This window comes from Procambarus clarkii, chromosome 53, assembly GCF_040958095.1.
Source record: "Procambarus clarkii isolate CNS0578487 chromosome 53, FALCON_Pclarkii_2.0, whole genome shotgun sequence".
Lineage (NCBI taxonomy): Eukaryota > Metazoa > Arthropoda > Malacostraca > Decapoda > Cambaridae > Procambarus > Procambarus clarkii.
Genome location: NC_091202.1, coordinates 17010946 through 17030532, shown reverse-complemented (window position 1 = coordinate 17030532; position 19587 = coordinate 17010946).

Sequence of the window (19587 nt, the reverse complement as noted above, 5' to 3'; positions counted from 1 at the left end):
GCCTGGGAGAGAATGGAATTCTGTGGGTTAAATACCCCAGAATTCCTACCTCTCTTATGGCTTTGAAGTATGGTGCAATGGATACAGTGTGTACCTGCCACTCTGTGGGCCAGGGTTCGAGTCTCCTGGTGGGTTGAGTGTTAAAAAGTTATAAACTTCAGCTTGCGAGTTATATAGGCAAGTCTGTGCATTGAGCATTTACACCGAGTTTTCCCACATAACAGGGCTCGATTAAAGAACACCAGAGGTCCTTCATCATCTCATTGCCTGGGAGAGAATGGAATTCTGTGGGTTAAATACCCCAGAATTCCTACCTCTCTTATGGCTTTGAAGTATGGTGCAATGGATACAGTGTGTACCTGCCACTCTGTGGGCCAGGGTTCGAGTCTCCTGGTGGGTTGAGTGTTAAAAAGTTATAAACTTCAGCTTGCGAGTTATATAGGCAAGTCTGTGCATTGAGCATTTACACCGAGTTTTCCCACATAACAGGGCTCGATTAAAGAACACCAGAGGTCCTTCATCATCTCATTGCCTGGGAGAGAATGGAATTCTGTGGGTTAAATACCCCAGAATTCCTACCTCTCTTATGGCTTTGAAGTATGGTGCAATGGATACAGTGTGTACCTGCCACTCTGTGGGCCAGGGTTCGAGTCTCCTGGTGGGTTGAGTGTTAAAAAGTTATAAACTTCAGCTTGCGAGTTATATAGGCAAGTCTGTGCATTGAGCATTTACACCGAGTTTTCCCACATAACAGGGCTCGATTAAAGAACACCAGAGGTCCTTCATCATCTCATTGCCTGGGAGAGAATGGAATTCTGTGGGTTAAATACCCCAGAATTCCTACCTCTCTTATGGCTTTGAAGTATGGTGCAATGGATACAGTGTGTACCTGCCACTCTGTGGGCCAGGGTTCGAGTCTCCTGGTGGGTTGAGTGTTAAAAAGTTATAAACTTCAGCTTGCGAGTTATATAGGCAAGTCTGTGCATTGAGCATTTACACCGAGTTTTCCCACATAACAGGGCTCGATTAAAGAACACCAGAGGTCCTTCATCATCTCATTGCCTGGGAGAGAATGGAATTCTGTGGGTTAAATACCCCAGAATTCCTACCTCTCTTATGGCTTTGAAGTATGGTGCAATGGATACAGTGTGTACCTGCCACTCTGTGGGCCAGGGTTCGAGTCTCCTGGTGGGTTGAGTGTTAAAAAGTTATAAACTTCAGCTTGCGAGTTATATAGGCAAGTCTGTGCATTGAGCATTTACACCGAGTTTTCCCACATAACAGGGCTCGATTAAAGAACACCAGAGGTCCTTCATCATCTCATTGCCTGGGAGAGAATGGAATTCTGTGGGTTAAATACCCCAGAATTCCTACCTCTCTTATGGCTTTGAAGTATGGTGCAATGGATACAGTGTGTACCTGCCACTCTGTGGGCCAGGGTTCGAGTCTCCTGGTGGGTTGAGTGTTAAAAAGTTATAAACTTCAGCTTGCGAGTTATATAGGCAAGTCTGTGCATTGAGCATTTACACCGAGTTTTCCCACATAACAGGGCTCGATTAAAGAACACCAGAGGTCCTTCATCATCTCATTGCCTGGGAGAGAATGGAATTCTGTGGGTTAAATACCCCAGAATTCCTACCTCTCTTATGGCTTTGAAGTATGGTGCAATGGATACAGTGTGTACCTGCCACTCTGTGGGCCAGGGTTCGAGTCTCCTGGTGGGTTGAGTGTTAAAAAGTTATAAACTTCAGCTTGCGAGTTATATAGGCAAGTCTGTGCATTGAGCATTTACACCGAGTTTTCCCACATAACAGGGCTCGATTAAAGAACACCAGAGGTCCTTCATCATCTCATTGCCTGGGAGAGAATGGAATTCTGTGGGTTAAATACCCCAGAATTCCTACCTCTCTTATGGCTTTGAAGTATGGTGCAATGGATACAGTGTGTACCTGCCACTCTGTGGGCCAGGGTTCGAGTCTCCTGGTGGGTTGAGTGTTAAAAAGTTATAAACTTCAGCTTGCGAGTTATATAGGCAAGTCTGTGCATTGAGCATTTACACCGAGTTTTCCCACATAACAGGGCTCGATTAAAGAACACCAGAGGTCCTTCATCATCTCATTGCCTGGGAGAGAATGGAATTCTGTGGGTTAAATACCCCAGAATTCCTACCTCTCTTATGGCTTTGAAGTATGGTGCAATGGATACAGTGTGTACCTGCCACTCTGTGGGCCAGGGTTCGAGTCTCCTGGTGGGTTGAGTGTTAAAAAGTTATAAACTTCAGCTTGCGAGTTATATAGGCAAGTCTGTGCATTGAGCATTTACACCGAGTTTTCCCACATAACAGGGCTCGATTAAAGAACACCAGAGGTCCTTCATCATCTCATTGCCTGGGAGAGAATGGAATTCTGTGGGTTAAATACCCCAGAATTCCTACCTCTCTTATGGCTTTGAAGTATGGTGCAATGGATACAGTGTGTACCTGCCACTCTGTGGGCCAGGGTTCGAGTCTCCTGGTGGGTTGAGTGTTAAAAAGTTATAAACTTCAGCTTGCGAGTTATATAGGCAAGTCTGTGCATTGAGCATTTACACCGAGTTTTCCCACATAACAGGGCTCGATTAAAGAACACCAGAGGTCCTTCATCATCTCATTGCCTGGGAGAGAATGGAATTCTGTGGGTTAAATACCCCAGAATTCCTACCTCTCTTATGGCTTTGAAGTATGGTGCAATGGATACAGTGTGTACCTGCCACTCTGTGGGCCAGGGTTCGAGTCTCCTGGTGGGTTGAGTGTTAAAAAGTTATAAACTTCAGCTTGCGAGTTATATAGGCAAGTCTGTGCATTGAGCATTTACACCGAGTTTTCCCACATAACAGGGCTCGATTAAAGAACACCAGAGGTCCTTCATCATCTCATTGCCTGGGAGAGAATGGAATTCTGTGGGTTAAATACCCCAGAATTCCTACCTCTCTTATGGCTTTGAAGTATGGTGCAATGGATACAGTGTGTACCTGCCACTCTGTGGGCCAGGGTTCGAGTCTCCTGGTGGGTTGAGTGTTAAAAAGTTATAAACTTCAGCTTGCGAGTTATATAGGCAAGTCTGTGCATTGAGCATTTACACCGAGTTTTCCCACATAACAGGGCTCGATTAAAGAACACCAGAGGTCCTTCATCATCTCATTGCCTGGGAGAGAATGGAATTCTGTGGGTTAAATACCCCAGAATTCCTACCTCTCTTATGGCTTTGAAGTATGGTGCAATGGATACAGTGTGTACCTGCCACTCTGTGGGCCAGGGTTCGAGTCTCCTGGTGGGTTGAGTGTTAAAAAGTTATAAACTTCAGCTTGCGAGTTATATAGGCAAGTCTGTGCATTGAGCATTTACACCGAGTTTTCCCACATAACAGGGCTCGATTAAAGAACACCAGAGGTCCTTCATCATCTCATTGCCTGGGAGAGAATGGAATTCTGTGGGTTAAATACCCCAGAATTCCTACCTCTCTTATGACTTTGAAGTATGGTGCAATGGATACAGTGTGTACATGCCACTCTGTGGGCCATGGTTCGAGTCTCCTGGTGGGTTGAGTGTTAAAAAGTTATAAACTTCAGCTTGCGAGTGTTACGGCCCTCTCGGGACGCAACGGGGTTCTTACTCTGATGTAGTTAGAGGAAGATAAATATCCGGCCCCAAGCCAGTAGAGGCTATCAAGGGATGCGATCCGTGACGCAAGTAACTTAAAGGGAGTAGGGAAAGAAAGGTAAGAACTTAATATAATATAATCTTCACCATCACCATTTAAATATATAAAATAGAGTACACAAGGGGGAGGGGTATTAACACTTTACAAGGGGATCAACACTGTAGTCTTCTGCTGGAGACTATGGATCCTCGAAGCTAGGTGCTGAGTCCGCGGTGCTTTCTTCGTGGCCTCAAGACGTGTCCTCTGAGAACGCCGAGTCTACCCTGGCCACAGGTCAGCCACAACACAGGTCCACTGGGGGCACCGTCGTGGAGGCCGTCAACCACACGTCCAGCAGGTCTGCTGGCAGGTACGGAGCCACCAAGGCTGGCACGGCCACTCCACGAACGATAAAAGGGGGTACGCCCTAGACAGGAGTCTCGTGTGATATCACCAATCACCCTCCTGTCCTCAATACCCCAGTGGATTATCGTCTCCAACCGTCGGTCCCGGGTAAATCCGTTCACTGCCACTCCACTGGCAGGCTTAACACACCACAGTGTTCTTCCGGGGGGACGACGTCACAACAGCTGCAGCAAACTTCACTGGATGGAGACTGGCTGCCTCGGGTAGACTGACTCCACCTTCAACACAGTGGTCCCAGGTCGGCTCTGTAAGCAGACACGTCATTAATAACCGGGACACTAATACACCACACTCACAGGCTCAGATACAAACGCCCGACATATCCACTCCATAGATGGCGCTGTCTTCGGAGCACCACCTCACCAGAGGTCAGGAGCGGCGGTGTTGAGCGCTGAACCAGACTGGAAACTGGTCCTCGAGGCCAGTACACGCTGTCCTCACTAGGTGTCGTCGTTCGTTTGGCGGGGGTTTCGGGAGCCGACCCACAGATGGCGTGTTTGTCACTGCTCTAGGCTAGGACGCTGGATCCGGGTTCGTAACACCTCCCCACCAAAAAGAATTTGGTTTGGGGTTCTATAAAAAACACAAACCAAATTAGCAGGGCGACACAACTCCAAATGGACTTACTTATACTATGAACTGGAGTGATGAGGTTGTCTTGTCCACTGAATTTTTCTACTATCCATTTTCGGCACAACGGGAGCTTGCAGAGAGAAGGCAATGATCTGCCCGACGTAATCTTCCACGTCTCCCTCGTCTCCACTGCAATGTCAAGCAGGGGCATCATCTCACCTCTCTCGAGTACGGATTGGTTTCGACACGATCTGGGGTGACTCGACACTTCTCTATGTCGTGGCACCGATGATGGCTGACCACAGACGGCATTTCTGGTGCCGGTCCGATGGTCCTTCAGGGAGACAGGAACCTGGAATACAGGGGTCTGATAATTCAGAGTGATAGCGACAATGGGCAAGTCAGTACTTACTATACACTCCTCTACTAGGCCCACACCTAGTTCCAACAGGGCTGCTTGCTCACCGAAGATGGCATTCGCTCTGCCCCCGTCAGGTCGACCAACGTTCCGTATAACGCTGTGTTGAGGCTCAGCAGTCACGCGGGGGGTGTCAACCTGTCGGAAACAGTCACTCACATTATCAAATGTCGTACCTCCTGTATCATCTATTACCTCCCAGGTCCCTTCTTCAACTGCAACACTTGCAGTACAACTCTCCAATCCCTGGGACCTCTTCTCGATGTTCACGGGAGCCATCATCCTTCGGGTCGTCCACTGATCCTTACTGAGAACACAGAGAGCACATAGGAGAACAAAACAAAATACTGCTAAGAAACATGGGGTCAATTGAGGGATATGCTTCCCGAGCCAGTCATGTCCATAGCCGGCAACATCCACTAGCCTGGCTTGGACCAAAGAGGGCACTAGACCTTTTGAACACACCTCACATACCTCTGACGTCTGGGGAATCTCTGGCTGGTCCACAACACGCTGCAACTTGCCATACCGCAAGCACACCTCAGCCTTCGCTCCAGACTCGTTGGTATCCGTGGGTGTCTGCACACAAGGCCTCTCTTCTAGTTCAGGTACTTCTGCCATTGTAACCTCATGTTCCTTGTCAAGAGAAGAATCAGGAGACACTGCTAGATAACTGTCGATCTGCGGGGGAAAGGACAAATTAAACATAGTTACATCCGGGTCTGTCTTTACCTGGACATTACCATTGCCTGTAGACACCTCAGACCTTGCTGTTCTGGTAGACTCGTCCGCAACCTTGGGATGATTGGTGCTCCAATCGGTCACCAAGTCGTTGGCTAGTACCACGTCAATCCCAGCCACAGGGAGGGTATCGACTACTGCCAACGCACATGTGCCGCTGAAATAAGGCGAGTCGAGATGTACTGGCACTAAGGGGGCGATGTACTGCGTCCTAGGAAACCCAACCAGGATAACCTCTGGTCTCCCATCCACACTTACTCCCTCGGGTAACGAGCTCTTCACGATCAGGGACTGGGCTGCTCCACTATCTCTGAGCACTACAATTGATCTACCAGTATGATCACTCGTTACATACCCGGTTGAAGTGTGAGGGGCCAACAAACTTGGTCCTTCCTGCGTCGTCGTAGACTGGTTTCCTACTGGTGATGTAACACAGCTCATCAACATCACCTCCCTTCGTGCGCTGCCACCTCTTCTACCTCGGCACCTAGCAGCTATGTGCCCTTTCTGCCCACAAGTCCAGCACACCATGTTCCTCCTCGGACTACGGTGTTTCGGACTACTAGGACTTGTTCTTCGAGGGCTACCTGGGGGCGTCTTCTTAGCACTTTGTGGGACGGGTCTTTCTTCTTCATCATGAGGTCTGTCGAACCGGCGCTGGTAATTCCTTGGGACGTACTTAGCAGACGGCCTATGAGTCAGAATATACTCTTCAGCCATGGTGGCTGCTGCACTCAAGGTCTCTACCTGCTGTTCCTCTAAGTACGTCTTGAGGTCTCCAGATAAACAATCCTTGAAGTCCTCGAGCAGAATCAGCTGCTCGAGGTCTTCCTTGGTCTCCACCTTCCGAGATGCACACCATTCTTGAAAAAGTCGCTCCTTGATGGTGGCGAATTCGGTGAAAGTGTGCTCTGAGGTCTTCTTCAGGTTTCTGAACTTTTGCCTATATGCCTCAGGTACCAATTGGTACGCCATGAGCACCACTTTCTTCACCATATCGTAATCGCCGGAGTCGTCAAGGGATAACGTAGAGTAGGCGATTTGGGCCTTCCCAGTCAAGACTGACTGTATCATGATGGCCCAATTCTCCCTTGGCCACTCCAAAGAGGCAGCGACTTTCTCGAAGGCTGCGAAGAACTTCGAAACTTCTCTCTCGTTGAATTTGGGGACCATTTTGATATTCCTTACCGGATCGAAACCGCTTACTCCATTTTGTCTCTGTCCAGCGCCTAGTCGTAATACTTCTAGTTCATGTTGTCTCTGTCTGTCTTTTTCTTCTCTTTCTCGTTCTTCTCTCTCTCGTCTCTCTTCTCTTTCTCGTGCTTCTCTCTCTCGTTTCTCTTCTCTTTCTCGCTCTTCTCTTCTTTCTTCTCTTTCTAATTCTAAACGCCTCATCGCCAATTCTTTTTCTTTCATCTCCATTTCTTTATTTTTCATCTCCACTTCTTTATTTTTCATCTCCACTTCTTTATCTTTTAATTCTCGTTCTACTTCTAACTTCTTCCACTCTATCTCGCGATTGATCTCTAGGGCACGCATTTTGACTGTTAGGAAGCTGATATTAAGCTCACCTGCATCACTGTCAATGTCACTGCCCTTATCTTCCTTTTCTGTGGAAGCTATTTCCTCACCTTCCCTTGTACTAGGAGTCTCGCCTTCCTGTTTCTCTTCTGCCTTCAGGTGCCGGTGAACCTTGGACAAGATCTCCACACGGGAATCACTGGCACGGATCTTTATCTCCAGGTAGGCGCTCACTAGTACAAGCTCTGGTTTGCTCAGATACTTTAATCTGGCAAGACAGTCCACTCTATTCAGAAAAGCCTGAACATCGTCCAGATCATCGATGGTAGCTTTTTCTGCCATTGTCACAGATGGAATACTTAACGAGCACTTAACACACCTTTTACACGTTAGCACTTAACGCACCGAGCACTGTTCTACGTCAATATTGCACTTTATCGCACCAAACTCTGCACTTGCCAATATTGCACGTAATCACTCCGGGCACCGCATTACCCAATATTGCACTGAGTCCAAGCGAACACTTCGCTCTACAATATTGCACTGAGTCCAAGCGAACACTTCGCTCTACAATATTACACTAAATCACTGAGCACCGCACTAGTCAATATTGTACTTAATCGCTTAATCACAGCGAGCACCGCACTGCACAATATCGCACTTAGTCACTCTGAGCACCGCACTGGACGTATAACGTCACAATTGTCACACACAGGGGGAATTATTTACAGGGATTACGCCACTTCACCACCCCTGTCAAACATACTTAACAAGGGGACGGATCCCGCTGGGGATGCCAATTATGTTACGGCCCTCTCGGGACGCAACGGGGTTCTTACTCTGATGTAGTTAGAGGAAGATAAATATCCGGCCCCAAGCCAGTAGAGGCTATCAAGGGATGCGATCCGTGACGCAAGTAACTTAAAGGGAGTAGGGAAAGAAAGGTAAGAACTTAATATAATATAATCTTCACCATCACCATTTAAATATATAAAATAGAGTACACAAGGGGGAGGGGTATTAACACTTTACAAGGGGATCAACACTGTAGTCTTCTGCTGGAGACTATGGATCCTCGAAGCTAGGTGCTGAGTCCGCGGTGCTTTCTTCGTGGCCTCAAGACGTGTCCTCTGAGAACGCCGAGTCTACCCTGGCCACAGGTCAGCCACAACACAGGTCCACTGGGGGCACCGTCGTGGAGGCCGTCAACCACACGTCCAGCAGGTCTGCTGGCAGGTACGGAGCCACCAAGGCTGGCACGGCCACTCCACGAACGATAAAAGGGGGTACGCCCTAGACAGGAGTCTCGTGTGATATCACCAATCACCCTCCTGTCCTCAATACCCCAGTGGATTATCGTCTCCAACCGTCGGTCCCGGGTAAATCCGTTCACTGCCACTCCACTGGCAGGCTTAACACACCACAGTGTTCTTCCGGGGGGACGACGTCACAACAGCTGCAGCAAACTTCACTGGATGGAGACTGGCTGCCTCGGGTAGACTGACTCCACCTTCAACACAGTGGTCCCAGGTCGGCTCTGTAAGCAGACACGTCATTAATAACCGGGACACTAATACACCACACTCACAGGCTCAGATACAAACGCCCGACATATCCACTCCATAGATGGCGCTGTCTTCGGAGCACCACCTCACCAGAGGTCAGGAGCGGCGGTGTTGAGCGCTGAACCAGACTGGAAACTGGTCCTCGAGGCCAGTACACGCTGTCCTCACTAGGTGTCGTCGTTCGTTTGGCGGGGGTTTCGGGAGCCGACCCACAGATGGCGTGTTTGTCACTGCTCTAGGCTAGGACGCTGGATCCGGGTTCGTAACAGCGAGTTATATAGGCAAGTCTGTGCATTGAGCATTTACACCGAGTTTTCCCACATAACAGGGCTCGATTAAAGAACACCAGAGGTCCTTCATCATCTCATTGCCTGGGAGAGAATGGAATTCTGTGGGTTAAATACCCCAGAATTCCTACCTCTCTTATGGCTTTGAAGTATGGTGCAATAGATACAGTGTGTACCTGCCACTTTGTGGGCCAGGGTTCGAGTCTCCTGGTGGGATGAGTGTTTAAAAGTTATAAACTTCAGCTTGCGAGTTATATAGGCAAGTCTATGCATTAAGCATTTACACCGAGTTTTCCCACATAACAGGGCTCGATTAAAGAACACCAGAGGTCCTTCATCATCTCATTGCCTGGGAGAGAATGGAATTCTGTGGGTTAAATACCCCACAATTCCTACCTCTCTTATGGCTTTGAAGTATGGTGCAATAGATACAGTGTGTACCTGCCACTCTGTGGGCCAGGGTTCGAGTCTCCTGGTGGGTTGAGTGTTAAAAAGTTATAAACTTCAGCTTGCGAGTTATATAGGCAAGTTTGTGCATTGAGCATTTACACCGAGTTTTCCCACATAACAGGGCTCTTTTAAAGAACACCAGAGGTCCTTCATCATCTCATTGCCTGGGAGAGAATGGAATTCTGTGGGTTAAATACCCCAGAATTCCTACCTCTCTTATGGCTTTGAAGTATGGTGCAATGGATACAGTGTGTACCTGCCACTTTGTGGGCCAGGGTTCGAGTCTCCTGGTGGGATGAGTGTTTAAAAGTTATAAACTTCAGCTTGCGAGTTATATAGGCAAGTCTGTGCATTAAGCATTTACACCGAGTTTTCCCACATAACAGGGCTCGATTAAAGAACACCAGAGGTCCTTCATCATCTCATTGCCTGGGAGAGAATGGAATTCTGTGGGTTAAATACCCCAGAATTCCTACCTCTCTTATGGCTTTGAAGTATGGTGCAATGGATACAGTGTGTACCTGCCACTTTGTGGGCCAGGGTTTGAGTCTCCTGGTGGGATGAGTGTTTAAAAGTTATAAACTTCAGCTTGCGAGTTATATAGGCAAGTCTGTGCATTAAGCATTTACACCAAGTTTTCCCACTTAACAGGGCTCGATTAAAGAACACCAGAGGTCCTTCATCATCTCATTGCCTGGGAGAGAATGGAATTCTGTGGGTTAAATACCCCAGAATTCCTACCTCTCTTATGGCTTTGAAGTGTGGTGCAATGGATACAGTGTGTACCTGCCACTCTGTGGGCCAGGGTTCGAGTCTTCTGGTGGGTTGAGTGTTAAAAAGTTATAAGCTTCAGCTTGCGAGTTATATAGGCAAGTCTGTGCATTGAGCATTTACACCGAGTTTTCCCACATAACAGGGCTCGATTAAAGAACACCAGAGGTCCTTCATCATCTCATTGCCTGGGAGAGAATGGAATTCTGTGGGTTAAATACCCCAGAATTCCTACCTCTCTTATGGCTTTGAAGTATGGTGCAATGGATACAGTGTGTACCTGCCACTCTGTGGGCCAGGGTTCGAGTCTCCTGGTGGGTTGAGTGTTAAAAAGTTATAAACTTCAGCTTGCGAGTTATATAGGCAAGTCTGTGCATTGAGCATTTACACCGAGTTTTCCCACATAACAGGGCTCGATTAAAGAACACCAGAGGTCCTTCATCATCTCATTGCCTGGGAGAGAATGGAATTCTGTGGGTTAAATACCCCAGAATTCCTACCTCTCTTATGGCTTTGAAGTATGGTGCAATGGATACAGTGTGTACCTGCCACTCTGTGGGCCAGGGTTCGAGTGTCCTGGTGGGTTGAGTGTTAAAAAGTTATAAACTTCAGCTTGCGAGTTATATAGGCAAGTCTGTGCATTGAGCATTTACACCGAGTTTTCCCACATAACAGGGCTCGATTAAAGAACACCAGAGGTCCTTCATCATCTCATTGCCTGGGAGAGAATGGAATTCTGTGGGTTAAATACCCCACAATTCCTACCTCTCTTATGGCTTTGAAGTATGGTGCAATGGATACAGTGTGTACCTGCCACTCTGTGGGCCAGGGTTCGAGTCTCCTGGTGGGTTGAGTGTTAAAAAGTTATAAACTTCAGCTTGCGAGTTATATAGGCAAGTCTGTGCATTGAGCATTTACACCGAGTTTTCCCACATAACAGGGCTCGATTAAAGAACACCAGAGGTCCTTCATCATCTCATTGCCTGGGAGAGAATGGAATTCTGTGGGTTAAATACCCCAGAATTCCTACCTCTCTTATGGCTTTGAAGTATGGTGCAATGGATACAGTGTGTACCTGCCTCTCTGTGGGCCAGGGTTCGAGTCTTCTGGTGGGTTGAGTGTTAAAAAGTTATAATCTTCAGCTTGCGAGTTATATAGGCAAGTCTGTGCATTGAGCATTTACACCGAGTTTTCCCACATAACAGGGCTCGATTAAAGAACACCAGAGGTCCTTCATCATCTCATTGCCTGGGAGAGAATGGAATTCTGTGGGTTAAATACCCCAGAATTCCTACCTCTCTTATGGCTTTGAAGTATGGTGCAATGGATACAGTGTGTACCTGCCACTCTGTGGGCCAGGGTTCGAGTCTCCTGGTGGGTTGAGTGTTAAAAAGTTATAAACTTCAGCTTGCGAGTTATATAGGCAAGTCTGTGCATTGAGCATTTACACCGAGTTTTCCCACATAACAGGGCTCGATTAAAGAACACCAGAGGTCCTTCATCATCTCATTGCCTGGGAGAGAATGGAATTCTGTGGGTTAAATACCCCAGAATTCCTACCTCTCTTATGGCTTTGAAGTATGGTGCAATGGATACAGTGTGTACCTGCCACTCTGTGGGCCATGGTTCGAGTCTCCTGGTGGGTTGAGTGTTAAAAAGTTATAAACTTCAGCTTGCGAGTTATATAGGCAAGTCTGTGCATTGAGCATTTACACCGAGTTTTCCCACATAACAGGGCTCGATTAAAGAACACCAGAGGTCCTTCATCATCTCATTGCCTGGGAGAGAATGGAATTCTGTGGGTTAAATACCCCACAATTCCTACCTCTCTTATGGCTTTGAAGTATGGTGCAATGGATACAGTGTGTACCTGCCACTCTGTGGGCCAGGGTTCGAGTCTCCTGGTGGGTTGAGTGTTAAAAAGTTATAAACTTCAGCTTGCGAGTTATATAGGCAAGTCTGTGCATTGAGCATTTACACCGAGTTTTCCCACATAACAGGGCTCGATTAAAGAACACCAGAGGTCCTTCATCATCTCATTGCCTGGGAGAGAATGGAATTCTGTGGGTTAAATACCCCAGAATTCCTACCTCTCTTATGGCTTTGAAGTATGGTGCAATGGATACAGTGTGTACCTGCCACTTTGTGGGCCAGGGTTCGAGTCTCCTGGTGGGATGAGTGTTTAAAAGTTATAAACTTCAGCTTGCGAGTTATATAGGCAAGTCTGTGCATTAAGCATTTACACCGAGTTTTCCCACATAACAGGGCTCGATTAAAGAACACCAGAGGTCCTTCATCATCTCATTGCCTGGGAGAGAATGGAATTCTGTGGGTTAAATACCCCACAATTCCTACCTCTCTTATGGCTTTGAAGTATGGTGCAATGGATACAGTGTGTACCTGCCACTCTGTGGGCCAGGGTTCGAGTCTCCTGGTGGGTTGAGTGTTAAAAAGTTATAAACTTCAGCTTGCGAGTTATATAGGCAAGTCTGTGCATTGAGCATTTACACCGAGTTTTCCCACATAACAGGGCTCGATTAAAGAACACCAGAGGTCCTTCATCATCTCATTGCCTGGGAGAGAATGGAATTCTGTGGGTTAAATACCCCAGAATTCCTACCTCTCTTATGGCTTTGAAGTATGGTGCAATGGATACAGTGTGTACCTGCCACTCTGTGGGCCAGGGTTCGAGTCTCCTGGTGGGTTGAGTGTTAAAAGTTATAAACTTCAGCTTGCGAGTTATATAGGCAAGTCTGTGCATTGAGCATTTACACCGAGTTTTCCCACATAACAGGGCTCGATTAAAGAACACCAGAGGTCCTTCATCATCTCATTGCCTGGGAGAGAATGGAATTCTGTGGGTTAAATACCCCAGAATTCCTACCTCTCTTATGGCTTTGAAGTATGGTGCAATGGATACAGTGTGTACCTGCCACTCTGTGGGCCAGGGTTCGAGTCTCCTGGTGGGATGAGTGTTTAAAAGTTATAAACTTCAGCTTGCGAGTTATATAGGCAAGTCTGTGCATTAAGCATTTACACCGAGTTTTCCCACATAACAGGGCTCGATTAAAGAACACCAGAGGTCCTTCATCATCTCATTGCCTGGGAGAGAATGGAATTCTGTGGGTTAAATACCCCAGAATTCCTACCTCTCTTATGGCTTTGAAGTATGGTGCAATGGATACAGTGTGTACCTGCCACTCTGTGGGCCAGGGTTCGAGTCTCCTGGTGGGATGAGTGTTTAAAAGTTATAAACTTCAGCTTGCGAGTTATATAGGCAAGTCTGTGCATTAAGCATTTACACCGAGTTTTCCCACATAACAGGGCTCGATTAAAGAACACCAGAGGTCCTTCATCATCTCATTGCCTGGGAGAGAATGGAATTCTGTGGGTTAAATACCCCAGAATTCCTACCTCTCTTATGGCTTTGAAGTATGGTGCAATGGATACAGTGTGTACCTGCCACTCTGTGGGCCAGGGTTCGAGTCTCCTGGTGGGTTGAGTGTTAAAAAGTTATAAACTTCAGCTTGCGAGTTATATAGGCAAGTCTGTGCATTGAGCATTTACACCGAGTTTTCCCACATAACAGGGCTCGATTAAAGAACACCAGAGGTCCTTCATCATCTCATTGCCTGGGAGAGAATGGAATTCTGTGGGTTAAATACCCCAGAATTCCTACCTCTCTTATGGCTTTGAAGTATGGTGCAATGGATACAGTGTGTACCTGCCACTCTGTGGGCCAGGGTTCGAGTCTCCTGGTGGGTTGAGTGTTAAAAAGTTATAAACTTCAGCTTGCGAGTTATATAGGCAAGTCTGTGCATTGAGCATTTACACCGAGTTTTCCCACATAACAGGGCTCGATTAAAGAACACCAGAGGTCCTTCATCATCTCATTGCCTGGGAGAGAATGGAATTCTGTGGGTTAAATACCCCAGAATTCCTACCTCTCTTATGGCTTTGAAGTATGGTGCAATGGATACAGTGTGTACCTGCCACTCTGTGGGCCAGGGTTCGAGTCTCCTGGTGGGTTGAGTGTTAAAAAGTTATAAACTTCAGCTTGCGAGTTATATAGGCAAGTCTGTGCATTGAGCATTTACACCGAGTTTTCCCACATAACAGGGCTCGATTAAAGAACACCAGAGGTCCTTCATCATCTCATTGCCTGGGAGAGAATGGAATTCTGTGGGTTAAATACCCCAGAATTCCTACCTCTCTTATGGCTTTGAAGTATGGTGCAATGGATACAGTGTGTACCTGCCACTCTGTGGGCCAGGGTTCGAGTCTCCTGGTGGGTTGAGTGTTAAAAAGTTATAAACTTCAGCTTGCGAGTTATATAGGCAAGTCTGTGCATTGAGCATTTACACCGAGTTTTCCCACATAACAGGGCTCGATTAAAGAACACCAGAGGTCCTTCATCATCTCATTGCCTGGGAGAGAATGGAATTCTGTGGGTTAAATACCCCAGAATTCCTACCTCTCTTATGGCTTTGAAGTATGGTGCAATGGATACAGTGTGTACCTGCCACTCTGTGGGCCAGGGTTCGAGTCTCCTGGTGGGTTGAGTGTTAAAAAGTTATAAACTTCAGCTTGCGAGTTATATAGGCAAGTCTGTGCATTGAGCATTTACACCGAGTTTTCCCACATAACAGGGCTCGATTAAAGAACACCAGAGGTCCTTCATCATCTCATTGCCTGGGAGAGAATGGAATTCTGTGGGTTAAATACCCCAGAATTCCTACCTCTCTTATGGCTTTGAAGTATGGTGCAATGGATACAGTGTGTACCTGCCACTCTGTGGGCCAGGGTTCGAGTCTCCTGGTGGGTTGAGTGTTAAAAAGTTATAAACTTCAGCTTGCGAGTTATATAGGCAAGTCTGTGCATTGAGCATTTACACCGAGTTTTCCCACATAACAGGGCTCGATTAAAGAACACCAGAGGTCCTTCATCATCTCATTGCCTGGGAGAGAATGGAATTCTGTGGGTTAAATACCCCAGAATTCCTACCTCTCTTATGGCTTTGAAGTATGGTGCAATGGATACAGTGTGTACCTGCCACTCTGTGGGCCAGGGTTCGAGTCTCCTGGTGGGTTGAGTGTTAAAAAGTTATAAACTTCAGCTTGCGAGTTATATAGGCAAGTCTGTGCATTGAGCATTTACACCGAGTTTTCCCACATAACAGGGCTCGATTAAAGAACACCAGAGGTCCTTCATCATCTCATTGCCTGGGAGAGAATGGAATTCTGTGGGTTAAATACCCCAGAATTCCTACCTCTCTTATGGCTTTGAAGTATGGTGCAATGGATACAGTGTGTACCTGCCACTCTGTGGGCCAGGGTTCGAGTCTCCTGGTGGGTTGAGTGTTAAAAAGTTATAAACTTCAGCTTGCGAGTTATATAGGCAAGTCTGTGCATTGAGCATTTACACCGAGTTTTCCCACATAACAGGGCTCGATTAAAGAACACCAGAGGTCCTTCATCATCTCATTGCCTGGGAGAGAATGGAATTCTGTGGGTTAAATACCCCAGAATTCCTACCTCTCTTATGGCTTTGAAGTATGGTGCAATGGATACAGTGTGTACCTGCCACTCTGTGGGCCAGGGTTCGAGTCTCCTGGTGGGTTGAGTGTTAAAAAGTTATAAACTTCAGCTTGCGAGTTATATAGGCAAGTCTGTGCATTGAGCATTTACACCGAGTTTTCCCACATAACAGGGCTCGATTAAAGAACACCAGAGGTCCTTCATCATCTCATTGCCTGGGAGAGAATGGAATTCTGTGGGTTAAATACCCCAGAATTCCTACCTCTCTTATGGCTTTGAAGTATGGTGCAATGGATACAGTGTGTACCTGCCACTCTGTGGGCCAGGGTTCGAGTCTCCTGGTGGGTTGAGTGTTAAAAAGTTATAAACTTCAGCTTGCGAGTTATATAGGCAAGTCTGTGCATTGAGCATTTACACCGAGTTTTCCCACATAACAGGGCTCGATTAAAGAACACCAGAGGTCCTTCATCATCTCATTGCCTGGGAGAGAATGGAATTCTGTGGGTTAAATACCCCAGAATTCCTACCTCTCTTATGGCTTTGAAGTATGGTGCAATGGATACAGTGTGTACCTGCCACTCTGTGGGCCAGGGTTCGAGTCTCCTGGTGGGTTGAGTGTTAAAAAGTTATAAACTTCAGCTTGCGAGTTATATAGGCAAGTCTGTGCATTGAGCATTTACACCGAGTTTTCCCACATAACAGGGCTCGATTAAAGAACACCAGAGGTCCTTCATCATCTCATTGCCTGGGAGAGAATGGAATTCTGTGGGTTAAATACCCCAGAATTCCTACCTCTCTTATGGCTTTGAAGTATGGTGCAATGGATACAGTGTGTACCTGCCACTCTGTGGGCCAGGGTTCGAGTCTCCTGGTGGGTTGAGTGTTAAAAAGTTATAAACTTCAGCTTGCGAGTTATATAGGCAAGTCTGTGCATTGAGCATTTACACCGAGTTTTCCCACATAACAGGGCTCGATTAAAGAACACCAGAGGTCCTTCATCATCTCATTGCCTGGGAGAGAATGGAATTCTGTGGGTTAAATACCCCAGAATTCCTACCTCTCTTATGGCTTTGAAGTATGGTGCAATGGATACAGTGTGTACCTGCCACTCTGTGGGCCAGGGTTCGAGTCTCCTGGTGGGTTGAGTGTTAAAAAGTTATAAACTTCAGCTTGCGAGTTATATAGGCAAGTCTGTGCATTGAGCATTTACACCGAGTTTTCCCACATAACAGGGCTCGATTAAAGAACACCAGAGGTCCTTCATCATCTCATTGCCTGGGAGAGAATGGAATTCTGTGGGTTAAATACCCCAGAATTCCTACCTCTCTTATGGCTTTGAAGTATGGTGCAATGGATACAGTGTGTACCTGCCACTCTGTGGGCCAGGGTTCGAGTCTCCTGGTGGGTTGAGTGTTAAAAAGTTATAAACTTCAGCTTGCGAGTTATATAGGCAAGTCTGTGCATTGAGCATTTACACCGAGTTTTCCCACATAACAGGGCTCGATTAAAGAACACCAGAGGTCCTTCATCATCTCATTGCCTGGGAGAGAATGGAATTCTGTGGGTTAAATACCCCAGAATTCCTACCTCTCTTATGGCTTTGAAGTATGGTGCAATGGATACAGTGTGTACCTGCCACTCTGTGGGCCAGGGTTCGAGTCTCCTGGTGGGTTGAGTGTTAAAAAGTTATAAACTTCAGCTTGCGAGTTATATAGGCAAGTCTGTGCATTGAGCATTTACACCGAGTTTTCCCACATAACAGGGCTCGATTAAAGAACACCAGAGGTCCTTCATCATCTCATTGCCTGGGAGAGAATGGAATTCTGTGGGTTAAATACCCCAGAATTCCTACCTCTCTTATGGCTTTGAAGTATGGTGCAATGGATACAGTGTGTACCTGCCACTCTGTGGGCCAGGGTTCGAGTCTCCTGGTGGGTTGAGTGTTAAAAAGTTATAAACTTCAGCTTGCGAGTTATATAGGCAAGTCTGTGCATTGAGCATTTACACCGAGTTTTCCCACATAACAGGGCTCGATTAAAGAACACCAGAGGTCCTTCATCATCTCATTGCCTGGGAGAGAATGGAATTCTGTGGGTTAAATACCCCAGAATTCCTACCTCTCTTATGGCTTTGAAGTATGGTGCAATGGATACAGTGTGTACCTGCCACTCTGTGGGCCAGGGTTCGAGTCTCCTGGTGGGTTGAGTGTTAAAAAGTTATAAACTTCAGCTTGCGAGTTATATAGGCAAGTCTGTGCATTGAGCATTTACACCGAGTTTTCCCACATAACAGGGCTCGATTAAAGAACACCAGAGGTCCTTCATCATCTCATTGCCTGGGAGAGAATGGAATTCTGTGGGTTAAATACCCCAGAATTCCTACCTCTCTTATGGCTTTGAAGTATGGTGCAATGGATACAGTGTGTACCTGCCACTCTGTGGGCCAGGGTTCGAGTCTCCTGGTGGGTTGAGTGTTAAAAAGTTATAAACTTCAGCTTGCGAGTTATATAGGCAAGTCTGTGCATTGAGCATTTACACCGAGTTTTCCCACATAACAGGGCTCGATTAAAGAACACCAGAGGTCCTTCATCATCTCATTGCCTGGGAGAGAATGGAATTCTGTGGGTTAAATACCCCAGAATTCCTACCTCTCTTATGGCTTTGAAGTATGGTGCAATGGATACAGTGTGTACCTGCCACTCTGTGGGCCAGGGTTCGAGTCTCCTGGTGGGTTGAGTGTTAAAAAGTTATAAACTTCAGCTTGCGAGTTATATAGGCAAGTCTGTGCATTGAGCATTTACACCGAGTTTTCCCACATAACAGGGCTCGATTAAAGAACACCAGAGGTCCTTCATCATCTCATTGCCTGGGAGAGAATGGAATTCTGTGGGTTAAATACCCCAGAATTCCTACCTCTCTTATGGCTTTGAAGTATGGTGCAATGGATACAGTGTGTACCTGCCACTCTGTGGGCCAGGGTTCGAGTCTCCTGGTGGGTTGAGTGTTAAAAAGTTATAAACTTCAGCTTGCGAGTTATATAGGCAAGTCTGTGCATTGAGCATTTACACCGAGTTTTCCCACATAACAGGGCTCGATTAAAGAACACCAGAGGTCCTTCATCATCTCATTGCCTGGGAGAGAATGGAATTCTGTGGGTTAAATACCCCAGAATTCCTACCTCTCTTATGGCTTTGAAGTATGGTGCAATGGATACAGTGTGTACCTGCCACTCTGTGGGCCAGGGTTCGAGTCTCCTGGTGGGTTGAGTGTTAAAAAGTTATAAACTTCAGCTTGCGAGTTATATAGGCAAGTCTGTGCATTGAGCATTTACACCGAGTTTTCCCACATAACAGGGCTCGATTAAAGAACACCAGAGGTCCTTCATCATCTCATTGCCTGGGAGAGAATGGAATTCTGTGGGTTAAATACCCCAGAATTCCTACCTCTCTTATGGCTTTGAAGTATGGTGCAATGGATACAGTGTGTACCTGCCACTCTGTGGGCCAGGGTTCGAGTCTCCTGGTGGGTTGAGTGTTAAAAAGTTATAAACTTCAGCTTGCGAGTTATATAGGCAAGTCTGTGCATTGAGCATTTACACCGAGTTTTCCCACATAACAGGGCT